Source organism: Spermophilus citellus, assembly GCF_964194105.1.
Source record: "Spermophilus citellus genome assembly, chromosome: 1".
NCBI lineage: Eukaryota > Metazoa > Chordata > Mammalia > Rodentia > Sciuridae > Spermophilus > Spermophilus citellus.
Window position 1 is genome coordinate 63,117,425 of NC_138182.1, and position 17,930 is coordinate 63,135,354.

General features: G+C 38.7%; 1 pseudogene across 1 annotated transcript; it reads right to left on the bottom strand.

Moving 5' to 3' along the window:
- Positions 1 to 2,067: 2,067 nt before the first annotated feature.
- Positions 2,068 to 17,649, bottom strand: LOC308635417 (ras-related protein Rab-6A-like; annotated as a pseudogene). Its single transcript has 3 exons — positions 17,547 to 17,649; positions 2,647 to 2,774; positions 2,068 to 2,584 (listed from the first exon to the last, which is right to left on the bottom strand). The product of its transcript is annotated as a ras-related protein Rab-6A-like (transcript).
- Positions 17,650 to 17,930: the final 281 nt, after the last annotated feature.

Here is a 17,930-nt window from a genome sequence, read left to right on the forward strand (position 1 = left end):
CATTCTATCCTTTCCATTTTCAATATTCTTATCTGCCTCCAGAAGTTTATAAGAAAATTACTTCCATTATAAATGTGACCTCAAATGTCCAGAGTCAAGTATTTGCTATTTTGAGAGGGTTCTTTTGTTGGTAAGTATCGCCACCTATCCTAGCTGGTGACCTAATGCTGGGTTCATAAAATCTGATTATTCTAATAACTTAAGAAAACAACAAAGAAACATGCAAACACACCAAAGTAACTTTTCAATATTCTGGAGAAGGTCCTGTGACCTTAAGTGTCTGTGGAAAGAGAGAGAGCCAATGGAATTCTTTATTCTTATATAGGGCACACACCAAGGGAGGTTCCATGGCACTATCCAGACTGAAGGAAATATTTGGTCAGTGTCCGGGCATCAGGACTTAAAAGCGTCTGCTTCCATGGCAGCTCCTGACAAGTAAGCTTTAGATGTCATTATTTCTATTATAGTTTTTACCATGTCATCAAATTTAAATTCTTCCACTGTTTCTTCTTAAAGGAATCCAACTTTTACAATGCCTTGCTTGCATAGCATTTTAAAAAAGAAAACCCAAGCAAAATTTATTGCTTAAAAGGATGTGTTGTTATTCTTTAAACAATCAATAACTTTTTAAACAACTTTAAAAATCTTGGTAGAAAGAGTAAATTGGTACTGTATGATTGTACCATGAGTAACTTAACATTAAAAAACCTATTCTAAAGGGGAATAAAGGGAAAGGAGTGGGATGGGAATGGGAAAAATGTATGGTAGGCAATGGGGACCAAAAGGAGGAAGATTTAAAAAGGCCGCTGAACAAGGCTTTATTGAGATTTCACTCCCTAGGAGACCCTCAGACCAACAGGGTGGGTCTGAGGAAAAGCCTGAAGGGGCTGGACCAGAGGGGAATTTTTATTGGGCTTAGGGCAGGAAGCAAGGACTTGGGACCAAAAAAGGGGGTTTTAGAGTCCCTTGTCCTACTGGAATTGGTGGTGGTGGGAGCTGTCTAAGATCCAGAATTGGCCAGGAGACCCAATTGACAGGCAGTTCTGTTGGCGCCTGATTGGTGCTTCCCTCCCCCTCCCTCCCTCCCTCTCTCTCTCTCTCTCTCTCTCTCTCTCTCTCTCTCTCTCTGAGCTTTGTTCCTCAGCCACCTTTATCAGCCTGACAAAAAAACAGTAGAATGAATCAGATATAACTTTCCTGTGTTCATATATGAACACACGAACAGTGAAACTCCATATCATGTACAACCACAAAAATAGGAAGTTATACTCCAAATGTGTATGATATGTCAAAATACATTACATTGTCATGTATAACTAAAAAGAACAGATGAAAATTTAAAAAAAAATCTATTCTGCAGGACTTGGTTACTTTTTTCTCCTGGAGTCTAATAAAGCACACGTGAAAGCATCATTTTGTTTTGGTCAGAAATAAATTTATGTTCCTTTAATTGAAGTACTCAGTATGTTCACTAGGACTCCTTTTGATGATACAGCAGAACACTTTCCTCATTCAAGCACAGCCACCATGATAAGTTGAGTTCTGATCTCAAAGGTTTGAGTAATTTATATCAATGCTCAAGAATAATTTTCGACCACATTGGTCCATGATCTAGAGCAAGTGACTATCTGCAAAACTGAAGGACATTCCAATGGGTTTGGCTGCTTTGCCATCTCTTGTTTGTTTTGTGGGAGGGGAATAAGGAATTCAGGTAAGAGTGAGATGAGAAAAACAGGGAGAGATCAAGTAGGTAGGCAAACACTGCTGTGAACATACTGCTCCTCAACCAAGCCATGCTCACACTGTTGAGATTTCCATCATTTTAAAGTAGAGTATCACAACACTAAAAAAAGAAATCTTTGACCATTAGATGTATTTTCCTGTCATTTAACACTTGGATATGCTGTAATCTTTTGGCTTTTTGTAAAATATAAATAATAAAGACACTGACTTTTCTTTGTGCTTCCTCACCACTAGACAAGCAGCAATGCTGAACCTAATTCGTTATTACAGAAGGGAACAGGTTCAAGCCAATATCCACAAGAGGGCTGAAGATGCCATGAGAGATTAGCAGGAACAGCCTCCTTCGTTGAGGCTTTGCCAGTTTTATGTCAATCATGTCTTCTCTGTGTCTGTCCTGTGTGCTTTCCATTCCAGGCAAAGCTGCTGCTTTACATTGTATCCTGCTTTTGCCTTGGTTGTAATAAATGTAACATTCAGCTCTTTGGCCTTCCCCTCTCCCTCCTCAATGGATACTTGGCTCTTGTTAGCAGGATCTATTTTATTTATTAACGTGATGATAACATCATTTCCTCCGGTTCTGACATCAATCCATTTTGTAGTTTGCTGGAATGAGTTAACATTTGTGTTATCGTAAACTACAGCTGCAACAGTCGTCTCAGCTGTAACTGGGAATGAGGCTACGCAAACGTCGCAGAGTGCCACAGCTGCAGCCTGATTGTTAGATACTTCAAAGAACATTGAATTTGATAAAAAGTCAATGCCAATTGTGGCCTGATCTGGTGATAAAGGATGTTTTCCCAACGTTCCACTCTTTCAGGAACACCAGCTTGAACTTCTCAGTCTCCGCCGAGGTGGACGTGATGGAGTGAGAGGAGCTGCCGCCGGCTCAGGCCTCAGACCTACCTGACGTCGCAGGTCCGGGGCGCACGCTCGCGGGCAGCGGGCTCGCGCCCAGGTCGCCCGGCGCGCTCCAGAGGCTCGCGCTCTTAACAGGTTGGGCCTAGGTCGGCGCTGCTGCGGGAGCCTTGGCGCTGCGGATGAAAGGTCCCATTAGCGGCTGCGTCTCCGGCCCCAGCACTCTCCGCCTCTCTCTCCCCTGAATCCATGCAGGGCGCTTAGGGAAGGGACTGTGCTAGCCTCGGGAACCCAAGCACACCCCTGGCTGTCTCCGACCTCGTGTTTCCCAGTGGCTGACCTGGTTGGGTGCTAGGCGACTGAACGGGGAGGGGGCGTTGGCTGCCTGCTGTGGGCAGTCCAGTGGCCCTCCAGCCTGGCTCCTTCGTCCCGCTCTATAGGGGACAAGAGAGTTCGACCTGGAAAGGTCACCTCCAGATGCACACCCGAATCAGCAAGCTAGAGGCCTGCTGGCTTGTGAAATGAGCCCTCCTTCCTTATTGGGCCTCTCCTGAGGGCTCATCCCTTTGGCCTTCTTGTTCCCAAACACAGGGATCCCCAGCCAGAAACCCCGCCTCCCCTCCTCTGTCTCTGCAGGTGTCAAAGGTGAACCAAGTCCAGTATTAGCTGAAGGTCCTCTTGTTGCCACCACAGCTCAGTCCACCAGTGGTGCCTGTGAACTTCACCCCACCACATTGAAATGCGGACCTCCCACAGCAGGACTGACTTCTCCCCTTTCTGTTGTTTGCACATGTCCCTCTTACTATATTGTAAATAGGCATTTGAGATTTATTTTAAAATATTAAATTTGTGATATTTAAAAAATTATTGAATGCAAGTTGTTAGATTAAATCTAATATACAGCGCTTTGTGTGAAAAATGTTGCTCATCTTATTCCTCATAAAACTTGTATGAGGTAAATACTATCAATATTCATTTTCTAGGCTTCTTCTTTTTTTTTTTTTAAATATATATAATGGTGGCTTTCAGGAGCTCAACTTAATTCATTCAATAAACTTTTATTGAGCATTGACTAAGTGCCAGGTAACAGTCATGGATAGGTGATAAAAATTTTCCCAAGAACACAGGGCTAGTAGATAACAGAATATTTAATCAAGTAGTCTGGCTTTAGAACTTGTGCTCCTAACCATTGATATATGTTTAATTTATACACAAGCATTATCTTACTTCTGTGTAACAATTCTATGAGAAAAATATACAGGTAGTGGCCTTTTTATGATAATGAAGCTGAAACACTGGGCTGGAGATGTGGCTCAAGCGGTAGCCCACTTGCCTGGCATGAGTGCCACCCGGTTGGATCCTCAGCACCACATACAAACAAACAAAGATGTTGTGTCTGCCGAAAACTAAAAAAATAAACATTAAAAAAATTCTCTCTCTCTCTCTTAAAATAAAAAAAAAAAAAAGAAGAAGAAGCTGAAACAGAAAAACTTAGGTTACAGGGATGGAACAGAAAGTCAAGACCAGTTCCACCTGCCTCCACTTTCCAATCATGATACTGCATTCCTAGTTAGAAGACTGTATCAGGCACCAGGTAATGAGTCCCTGAATTAGGCGGCCACTTCAGAATTGTAAAGGTAAGGGCTGGGGATGTGGCTCAAGTGGTGGCGCGCTCGCCTGGCATGCGTGCGGCCCGGGTTTGAGCCTCAGCACCACATACCAACAAAGATGTTGTGTCCACCGAGAACTAAAAAATAAATATTAAAAATTCTCTCTCTCTCTCTCTCCTCTCTCACTCTCTCTTTAAAAAAAAAAAAGAATTATAAAGGTAAGATTAGATTGTGAAGAAAGGTTATTGTTTTAGTTAGGTTTTTCTTCTGCTATGACCAAAGACCTGAGAAGAACAATGGAAAAGGAAAAGTTTATTTGGGGGCTCAAATTCATGGTTTAAGAGGTCTCAGTTCATAGAGAGATGGCTTCATTGTTCAGGGCTCAAGAGGAGGCAGAACATCATTGCAGAATAACATGGCAGAGGAAAGCAGGTCAAGACAGGGTCACAAGAACCAGAGAAGGGGTGGGAGAGGGAGAGAGCCAGCTCTCTGTTCAACAGGGACAAAATATATACAGGCCCCAGGGACCCACCACCTCCAGCCCCATCCCACCTGTATACAATTACCACCCAGTTAATCCCTATCAGAAGATTAATGAACTGGTTAAACTCTCATAACCCAATCATTTCACCTCTAAATTTTCTTGTATTGTCTCACACATGAACTTTTGGGGAACTACCTCACATTTAAACCACAACAGGTATATAAGAATTATATATAACCTCACCACCCTTTCCCTTTGTCACACTCAGTTTTCCTCAGTGTTGAATGGAGGAATAATCTGGAAGAACTTGGTATATTGTACTGCCATGAGGTTTAGAATAGGGCTGGAGATACGGAAATTTTTCTCATTATATGTAATAAGACAAAATGAAAGGTGATTCTATCTTTTCAAAGCTATATTAAAACACAGGTATATATACATTTAAAAACTATATAATATTATATATATATATATATATATATATATATATATATATATGTATAAAAGAAGCCTAGAAAATGAATATTTTGAATTTATATTTTAATGGGTACTTCAAAGTCATTGTCAGCATATCCAGTGAGTTAGGGTAAACTCCAAAGGCAGGTATAAAGATTATTACTTTTTTAAGTGATAATTTTTATGTTTTTCTAAAAATATGGTCCAGGAGGAATCGATAGAGGCCTTTTCTATTTCACTTCCTTAAGGCAATTCTCTAAACATACCTTCCTGATAACTAACCCACCTCCCCCAGAAACTGGTGAGATTGATTGCCCTCACCACCTTTCCCCTAGTCACACTGTTTTCCTCAGTGTTGAATGGAGGAATAATCTGGAAGAATTTTTATAGGGCTTAAGCTTTTAACATGGTGCCTGACACTTAGTCAATGGTCAATAAAAGTTTATTGAATGAATTAAGTTGAGCTCCTGAAGGCCACCAATGGAGCTCCAGTGGAGATGGGGAAAAAAAAAAATCAATCCAAAACCAAGGCCTCCATGTACAGTTAAACTTCTCCAAGAAAAATCTAAGAAAAATCATCTGCTTTGGCCTGCAGGTAGAAGTATGTCACTGAAAGAGGAAAGAACAGTGATTAAGAATTGGAGTGAAAGGATCCTGGGAAGGAAGAAATAAACCATTGAGACCTGGTGTGTGTGTGTGTGTGTGTGTGTGTGTGTGTGTGTGTGTGTATGTGTGTGTGTGTGTGTGTGTATGTATGTGTGTGTGTGTGTGTATATATATATATATATATATATATATATATATATGTCAAAACAATCTTTCTTTGTTTTCTGTTTGCCTCCCCTCCCCATAAAACCTTAAATACAAATTCATTTCTTACATTAGTGTCTTGCTAAATCTCTGTACTATCCTGATGGAGATGTACAGCTGTTTTCAACTAACATGTGTATGGGGTATTCTAATAGGATAAGCAGTCAAGGCACAGGGCCTCTGGATCAGTTGGTAAGTAGAAGTTTTTCTTTTCTTTTTTCTATTTCATTAGATCATTCAAAGGGTCTTGAATTTACCTATAATGTGCTTTGCATTGAGCCTAAAAAAAAAGTTTCTTGCATCTTGTTATAGCAAATTCCTATATCTATAGGAATTATTTTTATTAATAAGGCACAGCTCTTTTCTGTAAGTCACAATAACATTAGCCAGCTCTCCAGATTCTCTTTATTTGGCAACTAGAGAGTATCCCTGCCTCCTGTGGCACTGATGAGTTTATGGTACAGGTGTTTACCCAGTGTTGGGAAAAGTTCACTCTTAATTATTTTAGCAACATCTGTTTCAATCATGTACACAGCCATACAATTCAGAACATCAGGGCTAATTTTTTCCTCCTTTCCTTCTTGTCTTTGGAATCAAAATGTCCTGAAATTTGATAATTTCCCTTGCAGTTTCAACAAAATATATTAATCTTTTCTTTCTGGCTGTTAGAAATAGGAGGTGCCACAAGAAATGAAACACATGCTCTAAAGTAGATGGGCAAGGCATTTACTTCAGACAAGGGCAAGCTACAGAACCTGCTTAGCAGGCTCACCTGGGTGGGCAGTCTACCCACTACTTAAATAGCTAGCACTGTGCTGCCTTTTGTCCTGATGGGAGGACTTAGGGGTACAATGTAGCAATTGACTAATTCTAAAATTAGGGCAGGCAAAAGGGAAGAGACAGGATTAAAGTGGCTACAATTGTGTCCAATTAAGGCTGAAGACTGTATTCTGAAAATGAATCACCAGACTTTCTATTCTTACACATCGTGCTACAGAAATATCTGGGAGGGTGAGAAACACATCTGGAATCTTTTAAGTCTAGCTAAGTTAACAGAAGTATGCTGATTAATCTTCATTATGCACAATTTTTAGTTCTGTATTCCTTTCTACACTATATTTCAACTTATTCAACATGTCATGCAGTTTGACAGTATGTTCACAAGATGGCACTATAAGTTTCTGTATTTATTATGAAGCAGGGACAGTCAATAGAAGTTTAAAATTTATAGTTGTCATGTAAATTGTAGTTGAATATTAAAGGGATTATATTAGCACAAAACTATATGATGATCTCATTTTTTAAAAGAATTTTTAACTTCCTTTAACAAAGGAATAAGTGAAAATTCAGAATGAGCTCAGGAAAATTACGTTTTCACGTTTTCCTTGTTTTTAATGTGTACTAAATCAGGAAAACCTTCTCTTCTTTAGAATAATATGACTTGATATTTCCACTGTTTCAGAGATGTCAGACTTACATGGAGAAAAAACATTTCATTGTTACTAATAAATACAAAGTATCAGAATGTTTTTCCCCCCCTCAGAAATTTACTATGGAGGTAAGTCACAGGAAAGAGTTCAAATTGAGTTCTTAGTACAAGCTATGAGCAAGACTATATAAAGAGCAGACACATTTCAAAAGAAGATCAAAATAATGGAATTGATGGAGGAAATAAAAGAAAAAGTTAAGGGATGTATAATTATTTGAAGACTATTAGATATGCATTTCAAGTTACTCTATGTAACAATAGTAATAACAGTAAATATTTATTGAGCTTTTACTCCATGCTAGACATGATGATGGGATTTTTTTCTTTTAGTAGGGATGAGTTTGGGCTGGGGATGTGGCTCAAGCGGTAGCGCGCTCGCCTGGCATGCATGGGGCGCTGGGTTCGATCCTCAGCACCACATAAAAATAAAAAAAAAAAAAGATGTTATGTCCACCGAAAACTAAAAAATAAATATTAAAACAATTCGCTCTCTCTCTCTCTCTCTTTAAAAAAAATGGGGATGAGTTCATTTAATTCTCAAAGATCTGTGAGATGGTGGCTGTGATTATGCACATTTTACATGGGAGGAACTGTTATTTGGAAAGGTCATTCGCTCATTCAACATTACCGAGTGGCCACTATGTGACTTGAACATTTGAATGTGTCTGAGTTGGAATTTAGACCCAGAATCTGCTGAGATCGAAGTCCAAGATCCCTTTACTTAATTACAGAGATATATGATGAACCCAGACTAATTACATCTTAAGATTGGTAGCCCTCTTGTCACAAAGTCATGAAAAGTTAATTTCTGTTTTACTATAAATTACTGAGATTTCTAAACTTATTTGGAATTCCTGCCCATGCTCAGAACTCACCCATGCCTGGCTCTCCTTGACCAGATAACAACCCTCTCTAAAACCTTAGTGGTGCCTCATAAATCCTGGCTCCCCCCTGACCAGATGACACTCTCTGAAACCTCAGCTGTGTCTCATAAATTCTGATGTTGGGATCTGAATTTACTCCCTAACTTGAACTAGCATGCCATGTAGATCATTAATCTGCTATCTGGCCTTGTATTATGTTTGCCAGAACCCTGCTAGTTGTAAGTTCTCAAGACAACCCCCTTTGCAACTTTTTGTGCTATAAAACCTTTTTCCTGGAAAGCTGGGGTGCTGATCTCTACCCTGAGTTTGGGAGAGACAGTCCTGGCCAACTCTTGTGAACACAGTTCAAGCTTGCTTTAACTTGATTTAAAATTGAAGTCAGCTGTGTTTTCTTTGCATCATGCTTCAACAATATATGTAATCAATGTCTTATATAACCCTATCAGGCAACTACATAATGAAAAAGAGGGAAAAAAATCCACTATAAAAGCTATAAACAGGGGGCTTGGGTTGTGGCTTAGTGGTAGTGTGCTTGCCAAGAAAGTGCTTGCCTGAGGCACTGGATTTGATCCTCAGTACCATATAGAAATAAATAAAAAAGATATGTGTCCATCTTCAACTAAAAAAATATATATTTTTTAAAAAGCTGTAAATGTTTAGAAATACCACCAAAAATAACTCTATTCTCACTCTATGTATTTCATGAAGTTTCTTTCAAGCTTCTTACACCAGGTTCAACTTTGCCAAAATATAATGTATACTTGAACTATACAACAATTCCACAGCCATTTCTAATATGTACCAGAGTAACAAATACTTGTGATAAAGATATAAAAGTCCTGGAATGACTTCCATTTAAGATGGTAGGAAGAACAGAAGAAAACCTCTTTACTACTCTAACGAAAAGCATAGAAACCTTGGTAGAATATTTTAAATTATTTTAATAGTATATAGCTAAGCCCAGGGAGTCTAAGAGCAAAAATGAATTAAAGCTTTAGTGCCCACAGGTCCCTTTGTACCCTAATTGGAACTTTCACACTTTGTAGGGAACACCCTAACTAAAGTGAAAAGCCAAGAATTTCCCACCACAAGGCCAATACATTTAAATAAAGCCAGAGACAATGATCTGTCTGCAGATGTGGAGGACATGATCCACATGGAAGGGTCAAATTTGTGCTGAGGTGATAGCACTTAGTTTACACTATCCACAGGATGCAGAAATCTCAAACTAAAAGAACACATAGTTAATTCAAAACTTAATAAAGGCTTTGGGAAACCACTTCTAACAGAAACCTCCATATCCCAGGTGATACCGTTAGGAAAGATAACTCTTAGAGAAGAGGAACTTACAAGAATCTTTCTGACTGTGATAAATAAGAACAAAGCTATTCTTAGGCACATAGTGAAATTGCAGGATAAAGTAATTAAGAATTATGAGAAAACCTGAGCATGGTGGCCCATTCCTGTAATCTCAGTAGCTCAGGAGGCTGAGGCAGAAGATCAGAATTCCAAGGCCAACCTCAGTAACTCAGTGTGGCCCTGTCTCAAAATGAAATAGGGTTTGGGATATGGCTCAGTGGCAAAGCACCCCTGCATTCAATTCCCAGTATAAAAATGTAAAATGAAAATAAAAAAATCACAAGAAAGTCTTGGAAATATCCAGAGAAAAGACAGCTTTGCTTTTAAAATATACAATCAATGACTTTTCTTCAGCAAAGTGCTAAGAGACATTATGTATTCTAAACTAAATTTATTCTAAATTAAAGGATATTTTGCTTCCAGATAAAGATACCTCCAGATTTTTTTTTAATAACATCTTAAAGAAGTATAAGTTGGACAACAGTTCCCTCTTGCACAGCATCGTTTTATTTTGAATAGAAAAGTTGCTCAAAATGGAGGTGAAAACTAATGAGTACAGCAAAGCCCACTTCATGTTAGGGGAATCTTTAACAGGTCAGGTATTGAGAAATACCTTATCTTTTACTGTCTTCACTAAAAGAGAATGTTAGTTTTCTTTCTGAGAATACTCCTGTTATGTAAAAGAAAAAAATAGGTTTAAACAACTACCTTTGTTTCAGAAAGACTGTGAGTGAGGGGGCTTTACAATTTCAGAGATTAAAATGTTGACAATAAAAGTTGTCCTTTAAAAGTTTTATGTACAGCTATAAATGCCAACCCCCAGTTGCCATGTGTGTCCTATGAATGGGAGCAGATTAGGGAAGTGAAACTTGGCATTTTAACTTTGGGGTAAGTCAATTCTTCTTTTGACTTACTTTTCTTTCTTTCTTTCTTTCTTTCTTTCTTTCTTTCTTTCTTTCTTTCTTTCTTTCTTTCTTTCTTTCTTTCTTTCTTTCTTTCTCAGTACTGGACATTGAACTCAGGGTACTCAACCACTGAGCAACATCCCCAGCCCTATTTTGTATTTTATTTAGAGTCAGGATCTCACTGAGTTGCTTAGCATCTCACTTTTGCTGAGGTTGGCTTTGAACTTGTGATCTTCCTGCCTTAGCCTCCTGAGCTGCTGGGATTATAGGTGTGCACCACTGTGCCCAGCTTCAGGTAAGCCTATTCTTCCCTGTGTAGGTCTGTCTGGTGTGAGTTTGGCATCTCTGGGCTCCACCCACTAATTGCCAGTAAATCTCCCACCCACACTAATTATTTTGACAGCTAAAAACTCCCCCGTATTCTTAAAATTTTTTAATTTGTTTTAATTAGTTACACATGACAGTACAATGACCTTGACACTCACGTTGTGGCAGAGAGGCCTGCACTCCTGAGATCCCACACTGCTTCTGTTTTCTTGTAAATTGACAAATCCTTCAGCTTATTCTTACTTCTGAGTCCTGGCCAAGTAATAGAGAAGACTACAGAATGCTGTGTGAACCTAGAGAAACGATGACAATTCCTGGGGCCATAGGGGCTGTCATGGACTGTCTTTAAGGGTACATGAAAAACCTAAGAGTCATAGGGCAGCTGAGGTGTAGAAGCTGAAATAGGTCCACAATGGTTAGTACCTTGCTTGCTTTACAGGAGAGGATGGGGCCTGAGGCTATAGAGGTGGGTAAAGGCCTGTTTACAAATCTGCACTATGAGAAGTCTTAATTTCATGTAGTAACAAATTTAGAGAAAGTAAATAATTTACTAGGAAAAATGGGACAGGTATGCTAAAATGCCTTTCTTATCACTCTGGCCTCACCACTGCTGGTGAGGATGCAGAGAAAGGAGGACCCTCATATACAGTTAGAAGGATTGCAGTTTACTATAGTCACAGTGGAAAACAGTATGAGTGTTCCTCAAAAAACTAGAAATTGAACTACCATATGATCTAGCAATCCCACTACTGGGTGGGTATCCAAAGAAACTGGAATCAGTATGCAGAAAGACCTATGCGCTCACATGTTTATGCAGCACAATTCAGAATAGCCAAGAGATGGAATCAACCTTGCTTTCCAACTACTGAGGAACTGGTAAAGAAAATATAGTAAACATACACAATGGAACATTATCCAGCCATAGACTAGAATGGAATTCTGTCCTTTGAAGCAACATGGATGGAATTGTAAGACATTATCTTAATTGAAATAAGCCATACACAGAAAGACAAATACCACATGTTCTCACACGGGAAACTAAAAAGATGAACTCATAAAAGTTGAGAGTAGAATAATGGGTCCCAAAGCCTGGGAAGGGAGTTGGGGGAAATGGAGAGAGGATGGTGGATGGGTACAAGTGGTGCACTTGGATAGGAGAAATAAATTGTAATGTTCTATAGCACAGCAGGAAAACTATGATTGACAATAGTTAACTGAACATTTCAAAATAGCTAGTAGGGAGGATTTTGGATGTTCCCAACACAAAGAAATAATAAATGTCTAAGATGATAGACATGCTAATAATCTTGATCTAATCATCACACACATGACATGAAAGTTCACACTTAACCTATAAATATGTACATTTACTATGTGTCAGTTAAAAATAAAAATATATTTAAAAAATGAAATCCAGAGAAAGTAAAATTTTTTAGATATGGAAAATGCTATGATCCAAATGCTTGTGTTCTCCTAAAATTAACGTGATAGAGATTAAATAATCCACTATTGAATGAAAATGGATAGCTGAAGAAATCAAGGATGAAATTTAAAAAAAGTACTTAGAGGCAAATGAGAATAGCAATATAACATCAAAATCTCTGGGATAATAGGAAAGCAGATCCATTGAGCTCACTTATTAAAAAAATAGCAAGTCACCAAGTAAATAATCTTACATCTTAAAGCCCTAGAAAAAGAAGAAAAAAAAATCAACATCAAAAGCAGTAGAAGAGAGTATAAAATCAAAATCAGATCCAAAATCAATGAAATTGGATTGAAAATTCAAATAATCAACAAAACACAAAGTTGGTTCTTTGAAAAAATAAATAAAATCGATAAACCCTTGTTTGCACTAATGCAGAGAAAGAGAAAACTCAATAAATTCATGATGCAAAAGGAAATATCATGAGGCACACTGCTGAAATACAATAATGAGAAACTATTTTGAAAATTTATACTTATAAAATAGAAAATCTGGAAGACATCAACACATTTGTAGAGACAGATGACCTACCCAAACTGAATCAGGAGGACATAGAAAATTTAAACAGATAAATTTCAAGGAATGAAATTGGAGATGCCATAAAGAGCCAAACAACAAAGAAAATCCCAGAATAGATAAATTCTCAGGCAAGTTCTACCAGACCCTCAAAGAAGGGCTAACACTAATCCTTCTCAAAGTATTTCATGCAATAGAAAATTAGGGGGGTTGGGGTTGTGTCTCAGTGGTAGAATGCTTGCCTAGCACATGTGAGGCACTGGGTTTGATTCCTAGGACCACATAAAATAAATAAATAAATAAATAAACAAAATAAAGATATTAAAAATAAATAAATAAATATAATTTATTTATTATAAATTGTATTTATTTATTTATTTATTATATCCCAAAATACTAGAATGAATATATATATGTAAGTAGGGAACTATTCCAAACTCATTCTATGAAGCTGGTATAACCCTGATACCAAAACCAGACACAGACATATCAATGAAAGAAAATTTCAGACCAATATACTCAATGGACATAGATGCAAAATATCTAAATAAAATGCTGGCAAATTGCACACAAAAACATATTTAGAAGATAGTGCACCATGCTCAAGTGGGTTTCGTTCCAGGGATGCAAGATTGGTTCAACATACAGAAATAAATGGACATAATTCATTACATATATAAACTCAAAGATAAGAATCACATGATTATCTTAACAGATGTAGAAATATCATCTTTCATACATTAGACTCAAATTCTGTTTTGAACTCCCATTTTCACCCCAAATATAGATTGCAGAATCACATCTGTTACATATTCACATTTTTACATAATGCCATATTAGTGTCTGTTGTATTCTGCTACCTTTCCTAGCCCCTACTATCCCCCCTCCCCTCCCCTCCCCTCCCTATATCATGAGCTATGTAATGCTTTAAATAATCAATAAAAAAATAAATAAATAAAAAAAAAGAAATTCAACACAAGAGCATAATTACCTTTAATAATTTCAAGTAGCCTATGTTCATGGGTAAAATGTACATGAAAATATTCAGAATACATTTTATTTTCAAAAATAAAAATATCTTACTGAGAAAAAAAAATAGATGTAGAAATAACACTTGACAAATGATAACATCCATTTATGTTCAAAATACTAGAAAAACTAGGGATAGTAGGAACATCTCAACCTTGTAAAAGCTATATGTGTTAAATCCGAGGTCAACATCATTCTAAATGAAGAAAAATTGAAAACATTCCTTCTAAAAACTGGAACAAAGCAGGGATGCCCTATTTCATCATTTCTATTCAAGATAGTCCTGGAACTATAACCAGAGCAATTAGGCAAAAGCAAGAAATTAAAATAATACGAATAGGAAAACAAAAATTCTATCCCTATTTGCTGAAGACATGATTCTATATTTAGAAAATCCCAAAACTCTACTAGAAAACTTCTATAAATCATAAATGAATTAAGCAAAGCAACAGGATATAAATTTAACACCCATAACTCATTTATATTCCTATACACCAATGGTGAATCAGCTAAAAGGGAAATTAGGAAAACTATCGCATTCACAATAGCATCCAAAGAAATAAAAATCCTGGGAATTAATCTAACAAAAGAGGTGGAATGCCTCTACACCCACAGGTATTATTACCATGCTATATGGTGTCTTAGGGATTAGAGGGTTTTGTTAGAATATTAGTACGTGAGTAAAATGCTGCCATCCTTTTGACACCAATTATTCAAAGTTGGAAGAAAAAGATATTGAATACTTTGGCTATAGACACATTGTAGTCTTTCAAAGCAAAAAGTTACTACAGAATTTTAGACTGAAAATGAGAAGTATATTCAAGTTTAATTTTTAAACAAGTAAATATGAGTCTCCATGACCTACAAAAGCAAAAAATAAATATAAATAAATAAATAAATAAATAAATAAATAAATAAATCTGAGTCCTTCCTTATTTCTATTCTGAAAATAGACAAAGTTGTGGAGGCCCAAAAGGGAGATGACCACTGGGGGTTATGGCCAAGCATTACTTGCTCTGATGCCCCAAGGAGGCATGGAAAGAAAATTTGAAAGAGCAGATAAAATAAGAGGGTGGCTGCAGCTGGGTTTTTGTCCATAAGTACAAAAAATTCTTGGTGGTGACCTTTCAGACTCCGAAATAGCATGTTTGGTTATTGGTAGTTGTGGCTGTGGTCTTCAGATATTGGTTCTTTGATTTGGGTTTTTTATTTTGTCTTGCTTTTAATTTGTTGTTGGTTCTGCTATTTATTTATTTATTTTTCAGCTAACATCCTTAGTTGGTTTTCCTTCTTAAGATGTATAGCCAGAGTAGTCAACAAGTATAGTGTTGCAGGGGCCCTGCTCTTGAAAGAAGGCAGTCTTCAGGGACCATTGTGAGTTCCTGAGGGTCATTGGGCATGGCTGGTTTGTCTAGATAAAACTAGCCTGCCATTGCCTCACTGGGACATAGGTGGCAGTGAAAGCCAGGAGGAAGGTAGCACAGAACTTCCCAGTCTTCTCTGAACCAAATATGATGAGGAGCCTGGAGCATCCCAGTGTGATTCAGTTATTTCATGTCGTTGAGACCCAGAAAAATATTCACAAAATGATGGAGCATGCAGGTGGGGGACAGCTACTTGATGTTTTTTTTTTTTTTTTTTCTGGTTGTCATGCAGAAGAAAAAGGTCTGGAGATGTTTCCAGCAGACTTTTTTGTACTTGTGGACAAAAACATGAGCTACTGCCATGACAAAGGGCATGCACTGGGACCTGAAGCCTGAGAACTTAATGGTGGATATCAAAGGCAACATCAAACTCAGCGACTTTTGTCCCCTGTAATGTGACCTAGGGTATTTCATGGCCTGTTTTTTAAAAAAAAAAGTGATGATGCTCAGACTTTCTTCTTTAAGGTTTTCTGTGAGAACTGCAAGAATGTATGCAAGCACCTGTCACATAGGGAATGCTCAGTAACACTGGGTTCTCTCTCCTATAGTGGAAAAGTGAGAGTACAAGCTTAAGGAAGTTCAGAGAGTAGAGGAAGGGGAAAGAAGTCTAGGGCAGAAGTATTGGGTTTATACTGGGCACAATCACAAAGACTTCTGGGGCACTCTCACACCTTGTCTCTGAATTAGTCCTGAGGCAATGCATGAGCGCCCCCTAGTTGACATCTGGAGCATGGCGTCATTCTGTATTTTATGTTGACAGGAAGGCGCCCATTTATGGGATCCACCATTCAGGAATTGATGAAATAGATTGTGCTTGCAATATACAGTGTCCTTCACCATGTTCTTGTAGAAACATGAAGGTTCATTCACCAAATACTGACCTGAACCCCAGGAAGTGACCCACAGCCAAACAAATCCTTCAGCACCCATGGCTGATGCAGGGTGAGCAGTATTTACCACATTGTTGTACTGAGGTGCTCCCCAAACAACCAGACCTGAAAATAATGACAATCCTGTTTGATATGGGTTATGATCCATATAAGACCTGGGTGTCCCTGGCTAAGAGAAGGTTCAATATGGCCATGACTATGTACCTGATTGTCTGGCACCAGAAAAGCCAGGGGGCAGGCTGTATATTCTAGAGGAAGCCTGTGCCTCTAAGAGTTCAACCTCCTCCATGTCCTGTGGATCTTTCCAGTTTCTCTGTCCTTCCAAAGAGGAGTCCCAGTGAGCCTTCCCTTCATACCTTCCTCTTGTTCTGTGAACATCAGGAGGCCACTCAGGGCAGAAGACCATCAGAAGGGCTAGCCTGCCTGCCATTCATTTCTGCTTCCAGCCTGTAAAAACCCCACACTTGATTCAGCCTCCCAGCCTGATTGTGGGCAACCTTATACCAACAGAAAGCATTGGAAAGGGTTGACAAGGAGGATTGCTACCTGTGTTCAACAACTGAGCTGTTGTATGCCACTTGTCAGCAGTAAGGTGATTCCCATGAAAGAGGGAAGAAATGTGACAGATTCATAAATAGTGTGGTTCTAATGAAGGGGAGAGCTGAACCAGACAAACCAGTGGACAGACCTTGTGCTCTGTGGAGCCTGACATCTGGTATGGGCATGGGCCATGTAGTCTCTGAACAGTTCCAGGGGCAAGATTTGCAAACTACCTCAGGTTTCTCTGCAAGGGTTCCAGCCAAGAGCACTCTGGATCCACTAGGACATCAGGAGTCTCCTCTGCCCTCACCTGTGAAAGATATCAGAGACTGTTCTCTCTGGGACACTCCCCCCTGCCCTGCTCCTTTGTCCTTTCTCCCATTCTTCTGAGATGTTTCTTAATAAATTTGTTTTAAACAAATTATATAATAAATTATTGTTAAAAAGATTAAAAATAGGCTGATAAAAAAAGGAGGGGCCTCATAGTGAAGGCAGGAGCCCTCCTGCTATCTTTTCCAAGGCCTGGACCACTATTCCTCATTCTCCATTGCAGATGGAGACTCACTGACCTTTAGCCAGAATATACGGGGACTCACTAGCCTTGAGCTAGTGAAGATGGTCACTTGCCTTGAGTCAGTGTAGAGCATTCATTTTTTGGGGGGGGGCTCAGTGCTGACAATTTGCTCCCCTTGACCAATGTGGATGGAGATTCTCCACCTGAGCCAATGTAGACATGACTTACCTTTAGTTGGTGACCTTGACCAGAAGGAATCCCTTTGGTTTGTGGACACAGGAGTAGCAACTGTTGCAGAAATGATATCTGAGAAGGCATGGGAGATCATCATGTTCTGTTATTCTTTTCATGGTACTATATGTAGGGAAGGAAGAGGTGGACCAGTGAGCAGGTGTGGGCCTGCCGGTAGCAGTGGCTGGGTGCCTCCTATCTACCATGCAGCCTACCCACCCAAAATCCATCAGGTGTGAAGATGTCAGTCTATTTTATGGATGCCATTTACATAAAAGCAAAGTCCACCAATAGGTGGATTTGCTCTTATCTTTGGATTCTGTTAACACAGTTGTGCGAGGCAAAGTGCACTGAAATGAAAAGTAAGAAATGGTCAGCTTA